The following is an 11,071-nucleotide window of genomic DNA, read 5'->3' on the forward strand; positions in this document are numbered from 1 at the left end:
CAGCGCCATCTTCTCCCTCAAACATCTCCATATTTCTTGCCTTGGCACTCTGTCATAGGCCTTTTGAAGGTCAATGAATACCAGATGCAGGTCTCGTTGTTTTTCTCTGAATTTCTCCATCAGCTGCCTCATGCAAAATATTCCATCCGTTGTGCCGCTTCCCTTCATCAATCCTAACTGTTCCTTCCCTATTCTTACTTCCTCTCTCAGCCTGCCATCTATTATTCTTTCCAAAATCTTCAACGTGTGAGACATTAGTTTGATACCTCTATAATTACTGCATTCCTGGACATCCCAATGATTAAAATAGGCCTATTGGGGCACCATTAAAAAATATACTCATTAAAATGGCATCTTTGAGGGCACAATTAAAAAATATTCACAAAGATTAAAAACAGCATGCAAAGATATGCAAAGTACGGTACTAATAGAAACGAACATTTAAGGATCGCGCCAATGGCATAACAACCCATTATAAAGTAGGGGACACTATTTACCCTGTGATTGAAAGGAACTTCTTCAAAGTTTTACCACTTATTATGATAAAGGTAACAAGTGGGGAAATAGAGAAATTCAACCCAAAGTTCATAAATTTTGCAGTAGAAAATAAATCTTAACATTTTCAAAAATGACATGCTGAATAACCACTGGTTTCATGGAACATCAAAACACCATACAAAAAACAAACTAACAAACACATGGAAAAAAGTTGCACACAAAAATAATTTTCCACTGTTGTAATTATAGATATAAAGTTATGCTACATGCTGTAATTTCCATTGAATTTGGGCCATTTTTCTTGGAGGTACAAGTTATTTATTTTTGAAAAAAGCAGGTTTTAGGAAATTAGCAAAATAAAAGAAAATTTTGCTTATGTTGTAATTACTATGAAACAATGACAGTTAGAAAGCTGACTTTTGCCATATATATAATAGGCCCCAAAATTTACAATATACTTAATTAAATGAATAGAAATAAGCTTTCTCTTGATTTATGTGACCTAAAATTCATTTATATTTTTACGTAGTTTATGCAAATGAATTTACCAATAATGATATGTGCTATAAAAGGTGCAATAAAAGTCAGGAAATGAATGAAATTTTATTTTCAAAAATAAATTCTAGAATTCAAAATATAGATCACAATAACAAACATTTATATATATATATATATATATATATTATATATATATATATATATATATATATATATATATATACTTATACAAAGTACATACAGGAATTTATTTCATAAGTATAAATGATACAACTCATTGACATGTAAGGAACTGAAATTTTATATAAAAATATATATATATTAATATATAAATCCTGGACTGTGGTCTTTTCACTAACTCGACCTTTTGTTTGTTTTCTTCTGCTTCTGTTTGGAATGATGCTTTCTGTCTTTATCCCTTTGCAGCAAATTATTATGCGCAAGTACATCTCCAAAGCCCAGTTTACTCAATACTGAACCTAAACTGTGCCCAAAATTACGATTCATAGTTAAAAATTTTACTGCTCAATTACTTGTCTTAATTCCACAAAATTTATTCTTATTCAACTCTGACAAAATTTTTGAATGCAAACTTTCATTGAGATTTTGTGTCCGACCTGTGAGGCATTTGCCTAAAAGTTCTCCTTTTGATAGGTCAGTATAAACTTCACATACAGCACAAATTTCCTGGGGCAAATCTGGGCAGAAATGGGCCAGCATACTGGAATGTGATGGTGGCTCTTCCTTTTTTGCTATTGCTCTATTATAAAAACACCAGCTATCTTTTCCTTTAGGGCAAAGTTGATTGGCTGGATTTTCATCTGTACTCCAGCAATGGGAAAATGTAGCAATTATGTTACGTTTCATATTGTGAACACTTTTTCCTATATTTCTTCAAATTGCAGCAGCATAGCAATTTTGTAGAGTGAGTATTATGGCGTCTGTCAACTCTCCCTTCCCTGCCGACAAATTTCTTTGAGAACTTTTCCAAACCTCTACGCTCAATTCTTTTTTTTTAAAGATATTTTAGCTGTCTACCCAAAGAGTTGGACACATGACCGATACATTTCTGTTTGGTAACAGGAATGTTGTAAGGACCATTACCTTTATTCATTGCTTTGATTCCTTCAAAAGCAGATGAATCACCATCCCTTACAAAGGTTAAATAGCGCATTTTGTTACTTTTGACTGACTGTGCCCCCCACAGCCTCTAAAATGTTTGTTACACTTCTGAGCATGTCTACAATTTTCTGTGTGAATTCCTCCTCTGTAACAGAGTGTTTCAACAGGTTTCTTCAGCCTTTTGGCAAGAAAGGCAATAGTTGCTAAGGTCTTCAAAATCCAAAACAAAACCTGTCCCACACTCCATTACAAATCCTAAATGTACATGAGAATTATGGCCCCCTCCTGATCCACATGCCGTCATAAGACACATCCACATCTAAAATCCTTTTATTGTCCTGATAGACCCCCACTGAAGGATAGTAATCTCTTATGCATTCAATTGTATAACCAGACATTTCTTTCATATGCTTGACTACCTTTAGATGAATGTAATCCACTATGCAATGGTACCTATGTTTTGTCAATGGGTTTATGCCTGAGTGTGTGACATTACTGACATACCCAGTATCGCCAGAACCCTGTTCAATTGAATTAAAAACTTGGCAACAGTTTGTTTTGGTTATAAAAGGCTCCAGTGACGTAGGATGATCTGAATATGTTAGCCTGTTGCAATGTTTGCATATAACATCAAAGCCTACGTCACCTCTTACCTCTGTCACTTGTAAAGAAAGTTTTCTCTGGCATGACTTAACTTCAAATAAAGGTGCTGCATAATCAAAGAGATTCTTGGTTCGATCAAGGCTCATGATGGCTGATGAATAACTGGGAAGGGTTGGCTCCTCATCAGTAAAGTCAGGAATAATCTTGCTCAACAATTCTTCCCTGAGCTGTAAAGTTGTTATTTTACTTTTTTCCATACTCCCTCAGTATTTCTTGATTGACTGAAAAAAAAAAACATAAAGAAGCTAGTATATGGTATCAACAAAGTTTTCCTCATTGACAAGTTTTTTCATAACTTATATAAAATTAATTAATATATGCTATCAATGAAAAGTTTTCTTCATAACCTATATAGTCACTCAGAAAAGTTTTGCAACATTTCCGCATAGTTTTCATTCACTTAACAATAATTTACTCTTTTGATATATACCATGAAATGTCCCTTTCTTATTCAATTTTGGTTACCAATCATACGGTTAACAGTATATAAAAGAATTGTGAGTGAAAAATTCATATTACAAAAAATAACAAAACATTTAAAGAATTTTGTGCCAGATGACTGTACATAAAGTCAAAGAAGAAACTATATTTTGAATCCAAATAAAAGCATCTTAACTAATAAAATGATATTGGATAATCATCAGCAAAATTAGATAAATAAAGATAGAAATCATTCCACCATAATCATTGTCAAAAATGCAAAAAAGAAAGTCTCCTGATGTTGTACGTCAGGGTGACCAACCTTTTGCTTCCCATGCACCAATTTTCTTCACTTCTAATTCAGATGCGCCACACAAACTTATATATATATATATATATATATATATATATATATATATATATATATATATATATACAGGTATATAATGATGACGCATTATTGTTTAAAGAAGATGACTAATAGATGCACACGGAACAATAAAATCAAATGAAAATTATTTATATGTTTTAGATTAAAACAAATCTCAGTAAAACTCACTTCTAGGACCAACAGATATCAGTCAAGGTAAAACGGAAAAACCAGTGCAGCCAGCTCTTGCATCCTTTCCAACTCATCAAATTGGCAACAGACTAAGAGCATTTAAGGCATCTTGGTATACAAGTCATTCATGGATGGAATACTCTGTAATGACAGATGCTGCATATTGTTTTTGCTGTAGGAACTTTCCACGGCCAAATAAAGGCTCAGAAACAGCATATGAGAAATGTTAGACATGCAATATTGCTGCAAAGAATTGCTTTGGTCAAACATATGATGGAGCCTCAGTAATGAGTGGGACAAATGCCGGTGTGCAAAGACTTTTCCAAGAAGAGGCTGCACCAGAAGCAACTTATATCAATTGTTATAATCACCGCCTAAACTTGGTGATTGTGGATGTTGTGAAGTCTGTCAAGATTGCAGACCAGTTTTTTGGATTGTTCGGATCCATAGATGTGTTCATTCCATCAGCTGTGCTGCACGAGTTGTTCCTGCAAAAACAAAACAAGCTATTTCCGGACAAACAACCCCAAAAGCTTAAAAAATTGAGTGACACAAGATGGGCATGTCAGTATGCAGCCTGCAAAGTAATGCTGTTGAAACTACCAGCTATTTTCGAAACTCAAGAGGAAGTAGCCAATGAGCACTCTGGCAAGTGTGCTACTGATGCAGCTGGACTCTTGATGCAGTTCACTTCTCAATTCATCATAAGCCTTGTGTTTGAAATTCTGCTGCACAGAACCAAACTGCTGTCAGATATGTTGCAATCACCAACACTTGATCTAGCCGCTGCTGCTGACATGGTTGAGACTACAAGACGAGCTGGAGCAAGAGAGGGTTCAAATTGGGATATTCTTTGGCCTAAAGCAAAAGACATGGCAAAGGAACTACACATCCCTGTCAGATTTGCTCATAAATCAAGAAGAAAAAAACAGTAATCTTCCAAACTTGATGGCTTTGCAACAAGTACTACCCTTGGCCAGGAAGAAATACCTGACTCAAAATATGACTTTTGTATTGTGAATCTTTTCTACCCAGTGCTTGGCCGCTTTCTAGCAGAACTTGACTCGAGATTCAGTGAAGATAACAAACAATTCCTGAGGTCTATTCCAGCACTGGATCCAAGAAGCTCCAAATTTTTAAATGCAGAGATCATTGAACCAATGGCAGTCCAGTTGAACTGTCTGATTTGGCTGTAGAAGTACGCCAGGCCAAAAGACTCATTCAGCGCAAGGAATCAGAGGGACTCAAGAACACCACTCTTGTACAACTGTCTTCATTCATGTCACCTTACAAAGGTGCCTCTCCTGACTTGAGTAAACTTCTGACAATAGCCATAGTTCTTCCTCCCACATCAGCTGCATGTGGACGAAGTTTTTCGTCTATGAGGCAGATAAAAAATTGTCTGCCCAGCGCCATGGATGATGGACAATATTGTATCAAAATTTGCCAAGCGACATGATAATAGAAAGATACTTCTTTGCTGAAAAGATATTTAATAATGTATATGTTTACACTTTAAGCTATATCATTACATATTGATTCATTTACCTGCCATGGGCATATTTTAATTTGAAATACGGAAGAATTCATTTAGTTTAATTACAATTTTGTTATATCTTTATTGAATCTATTTGTTACCTGTACAGTTTGTAATTGTATATAGATGAGAAGTGATTTGTTTATTTTACTTTATTAGTGGCATTTTAAAAAAATACAATTGACATTATGTGCTGCTGATGATATTATTTTGATCCATTCTAATGCTATTTACCCGAGAAATTATTTTAAATATTTCAAGTTTATTTACAATTTTGCTATATTCTCTTAATACCATTAATTTGATTCTTGTTACCTTTACAACATGCATCTATATATATATATAAATATATATATATATATATATTATATATATATAATATATATATATATATAATAAACTGGAATTTGTCATCGTGTAATTTATAGCAGCAACTGCCGGTACAAGAGTCAAATGATGGAATCGGCCTTAATAAAAGAGAAGCAGGTAATGAACATCTCAAAAGGCGGGTGGATCTCAGAGTCGTCGACGCAGTTTTCATTCAACCAACGCTTAAGAAGATTAAAGGAAGATTATCAGGGGGGTGACCTAAATTGGCTTACTTGTGGACGGATCTCTTGGTATAAATACCACCTTTTCTGTAAACTTTTCTCATTCATATACCTGAAGAGAGAGACAGCAGTCTCTGAAATATAGTACTTTTCTCTCTACATTTTGGTGTTTTTATGGGCTCCTTTTATTAGATGGAATTCTGTTGTTACAGAACATTTTTACCAGTCATATATAAATATATATATATATATATATACATATATATATATATATATATATATATATATATATATATATATATATATATATATATATATATATATATATATATATATATATATATATATATATATATATATATATATATACATATATAAAGATAAATGCCACGAAGGAAAAATAAACGAAGGAGTCTGCGAGATCTTTCGACTTTAAAAGCCCTTTACTGAGCAGATACTGACAAAAATACGAGAAAAAACAATACAAGAAGGTTCGTATAACTGACAGATAGGGATTATAAAGGGATTAGTACCTAGAATCCGACACACCTGGAAGATAAGAAACCTTCCCAAACAAGCATAAACAATGGGTGCAATTAAAGGTTTAAGACAGTCATCTCAGATACAATCTCCAGACAATTAAAGGATAAAGGATTATAGGTGACAGCTATTCGGAACTTGGTAAACAAAACCATATTCACAAAACATGACAGACATACATTACAACAAAATAATATATATATATATATATATATATATATATATATATATATATATATATATGTATATATGTATATATATATATATATATATATATATATATATATATATATATATATATATATATATATATATATATATACACACATACACACACACACACACACACACACACACATATATATATATATATATATATATATATATATATATATATATATATATATATCTGTACAGTGGTACCTTGACATACGAAAGGCTCAACTTACGAAAAACTCGAGATACGAAAGCAAATACGAAGATTTTTTTTGCTCTACATATGAAAATTGTTCAAGATATGAAAGGTTGTTGCTGTAAAGTCCCAAGATTCACCCGAACCACCGATAACAATTTTAAAACTTGCGCGCTGCCAACTTAATAGACTCGCCACCATCCTCCCACTCTCCCATTGGTTCCTGATGCTAGTCACCACCATAAGATCCTGCTCTCCTATTGGTCAGCATCTCTCCCATGATCCCATCATATATCATACATAGCAGGGTGCTTTTTCGGCCACTTCGCAGCAGCATCGGTATCGTAAGCAAGCGGAATTCGTTCGTTCTATAAGATTTCGTTTATTAACGTAAATTCGTTTGTGATTTCATTGCAGCAGTACTTTATTGTGTTGCGTGAGAACTTTACTTCATATGTATATGTACTGCATAACTTAATTACATACAGTATATACGTAGTAATGGGTCCCAAGAAAGTTGAAGTAGGAGAGAAGAGGATGCTTTCTTTGGAGACAAAAATGGAGATAATAAAAAAGTATGAAGCTGGCATGCGATTGAGTGTGATCGCCAAGGAATACGGCCGAAATCCGTCGACAATAGGCACCATCCTTAAGCAGAAGGATCCCATCAAAGCAGCTACACCTTCCAAGGGCGTGACTATTTTGTCTAGCAAGAGGAGCCATGTGCACGATGAGATGGAAAGGCTGCTTCTTGTCTGGATAAAAGACAGAAATCGCTGGCGATACAATAATGGAGACGGCAATCTGCCACAAGGCCAACGCTATTTTCAGCGATTTGATTTCCCAGGCCGAAGACGACGGAGGAGAAGGGACATCGACCACAACCCCACAGTTCAAGGCTTTTCATGGGTGGTTCGAAAAATTCCGTAAACGGACTGGCATCCACTTGGTGGTGCGGCATGGGGAGGTGGCCAGCTTGGACACGAAAGCGGCCAAATCCTTTATTAGGAAGTTCGACGAGATGACTCTCAACGAAGGCTACAGTTCTCAGCAAGTCTTCAACTGTGATGAGACTGACCTTTTTTGGAAAAAAATGCCTCTCAGACGTATATCAAGCAGGAAGAGAAGAAGCTACCTGGGCATAAGACTATGAAAGACAGGCTTTTGTTCACCGAGTGGGTAAATTTGTGTTTCGGCCCGACAGTGAAGAAATTCTTGGAAGAGAAGCGCCTCCCTCTGAAATGTCTGCTGTTGTTGGACAATGCCCCTGCTCACCCTCCTGGCCTCGAGGAAGATATCCTAGCAGAGTATTCGTTTATCAAGGTTCTTTATCTTCCACCTAACACCACCCCTCTCCTCCAGCCCATAGACCAGCAAGTGATATCGAACATCAAGAAGCTTTATACGATACCACAAACCTCATCTTGCGTGAATTTTGGAAGGAGCATTTCGATGTTGTCATATGCATCCGACTCATCGATCAAGCTTGAATTCTTCGTGGAGGAAACTCTGGCCTGATGCCGTATCCGCCCGAGACTTCGAGGGATTCGACGTGGGCGAAGCTGGTGCTGCAGATTCAGGAACAGTTGACGATCCTGAAACTGTTTTGCAACCAGATCTTGACGAGATCGTTGCAGAATCAATCTTCCTTGGATAGTTATTTTTTAAAGAGGCCTTTAGTACTAGCAGGAGTAAGCAAAAAGGAAGATCCAATTGATACTACGAAAAAACATTAAGTTGAAAGTGGTAAAGAAATTGAAATTTTGTAAAAAAAAAAAAAAAAAAAAAAAAAAACCAAAGTATAAAAAGTAAAATAAAATGTAAAAATCAAAAAAGAAAAAAAAATTTATAATTTTAAATTTTTTGTAAAGTTAAGTGTTACAGTTTTGTTAACGTGTTTCGTAGAGTTTAGTTTATGTTTCCTGACATTTTTTTAACCCTTAAACGCCGAATGGACGTATTAAACGTCGAGTCAAAATGTCTCCCGTATGCCGAATGGACGTACCATACGTCGACTCAAAAATGTTTTTTTAAAATTCGCGGAAAAATACTTATAGGCCTACCAGCCGAAAACTTTTGAATCACGCGCCTTGGGGGATGCTGGGAGTTCACGGATCAAGGCGTTGTTTTGTTTACAATCGTTACGCAGGCGCGCAACCGCGAATTTCTTTCTTATCACACTAAAAAGTATCAGTGACATCTCAAAAATTATTTTGTCACTTTGACATAATTTTTGCACCGTTTTAAATTATCCGTTACATGAAGCATTATATATGAAAATGTGCGCAATTTCATTTAGAATACAACAACCAAATACTCATGATTTTAGCTTTTATCAGTTTTGAAATATTTCCATATAAATAACGATGTGCCAAAATTTCAACCTTCTGTCAACTTTGACTCTACCGAAATGGTAAAAAAAACGCAATTGTAAGCTAAAACGCTTATATTTTAGTAATATTAAACTATTTACCTTAATTTTGCAACAAATTGGAAGTCTCTAGCACAATACTTAGATTTATGGTGAATTTATGAAAAAACTTTTTCCTTACGTCCGCGCGGTAACTCTTCCGAAAAAAATCATACATGCGATTGTGGTAATGTTTGCACCATTTTAAAATTAGCCATTACATAAAGTTTTATATATGGAAATATGCGCAATTTAATGCACAATACAACTAAAAACAACCCCTGGTTGTAGCTTTTATCAGTTTTGAAATATTTTCATATAAAAAAGGATAAGTGACAAATTTTCAACCTTCAGTCAATTTTGACTACCGAAATGGTAAAAAAACGCAATTGTAAGCTAAAACTCTTATATTTTAGTAATATTCAATCATTTACCTTCATTTTGTAACAAATTGGAAGTCTCTAGCACAATATTTCGATTTATGGTGAATTTATGAAAAAAACTTTCCTTCCCTCCGTGCGCGGATTCTCCGCCATAAATCTCCAAAATGCGTACATCGAATTCTCGGAAAATTTGCTCCGTTTCATATTAGGCATTTCATAGAGTCTTATATATGAAAATGTGCGCAATTTCATGTAGAATAAAAGGAAAAATATTTGAAGGTTGTAGCTTTTCTAATTTCCGAAATAACTGCATATAAAAAAAATTATACAAAAATTTCGACATTTGGTCAACTTTAACTCGTCCGAAATGGTCGAAAACTGCAATTGTAAGCTAAACCTCTTACAGTATCGTAATTTTCCATCATTTAACTTCATCTTGAAACAAATTCGAAGTCTCTATAACAATATTTAGATGTATGGTGAATTTAAAAATAAAATATTTTTTTACGTCCGCGCGTTACGAATTCATGCATCATTTTGTGATAATATTTTCTCTGTGTTGCTTTTATGGTTTTACAATGTGTTATATACCAAAATGATCGCAATTTAGTGTACATTACAACGAAAAAAACGTAACTTGTTACCTTTAACCGTTTTGCGCACAGCGCGATTTGAACACAATTATATATGAAATTTCGTTTTTGCACTATCATATAAGGCATTATTTATATATGATAATGATAATTTTTTTCATTTCTGATGGTTGCATACTAAACTTCAGCCAATGACAAAAAAGGAGCAAAAAATGAACTCTTAATCTTGAAAACTAAGCGCGCTGTGTTTTTTTGAAAAAAATATTTTTTCCGCTTCCTCGCTCACTCCGAAACACCTACGGCACACGGGAGACAATATATTTTTTTTAACGCTTCGGCGTTTAAGGGTTAATGAGTTTTGTAAAGTTAACCCTTAAACGCCGATTGAACATATTAAACATCAACGAAAATTGTCAGTTGGGTGCTGAATTGACGTACGAAACGTCGGCGCAAAAAAAAGTTTTTTTTTTTAATTCGCGGAAAAAGTTATAGGCCTACTTGGCAAAAACTTTTGAATCATTTGCCTTGGGGGATGCTGGGAGTTCACGGATCAAGGCGTTGTTTTGTTTACAATCGTTACCCAGGCGCAAAATTCTTTCTTCTCCCACTAAAAAGCATCAGCGACACATCTCAAAAATTATTTCGTCATTTTAACATAATTTTTGCACCATCTTATATTAGCCGTTACATAGAGTTTTATATATGAAAATGTGCGTAATTTTATGTAGAATACAACAATAAACAATCCATGGATGTAGCTTTTATCAGTTTTGAAATATTTTCATATAAATAACGATGTGCTAAAATTTCAACCTTCGGTCAACTTTGACTCGACCGAAATGGTAAAAAAACGCAATTGTAAGCTAAAACTCTTACATTCTA

The 11,071-nt window shown here is 34.4% G+C and overlaps 1 long non-coding RNA gene across 1 annotated transcript in view; it reads right to left on the minus strand.

Moving 5' to 3' along the window:
• Positions 1–2,001: 2,001 nt before the first annotated feature.
• The window catches only part of LOC135205777 (uncharacterized), a 109,877-nt gene continuing 100,807 nt past the window's right edge, over positions 2,002–11,071 (minus strand). The window contains exon 2 of the long non-coding RNA XR_010312599.1: positions 2,002–3,002. This is a non-coding gene — a long non-coding RNA (uncharacterized LOC135205777). The remainder of the gene's footprint in view (positions 3,003–11,071) is intronic.

The sequence above is a fragment of the Macrobrachium nipponense genome, chromosome 24, assembly GCF_015104395.2.
Source record: "Macrobrachium nipponense isolate FS-2020 chromosome 24, ASM1510439v2, whole genome shotgun sequence".
NCBI lineage: Eukaryota > Metazoa > Arthropoda > Malacostraca > Decapoda > Palaemonidae > Macrobrachium > Macrobrachium nipponense.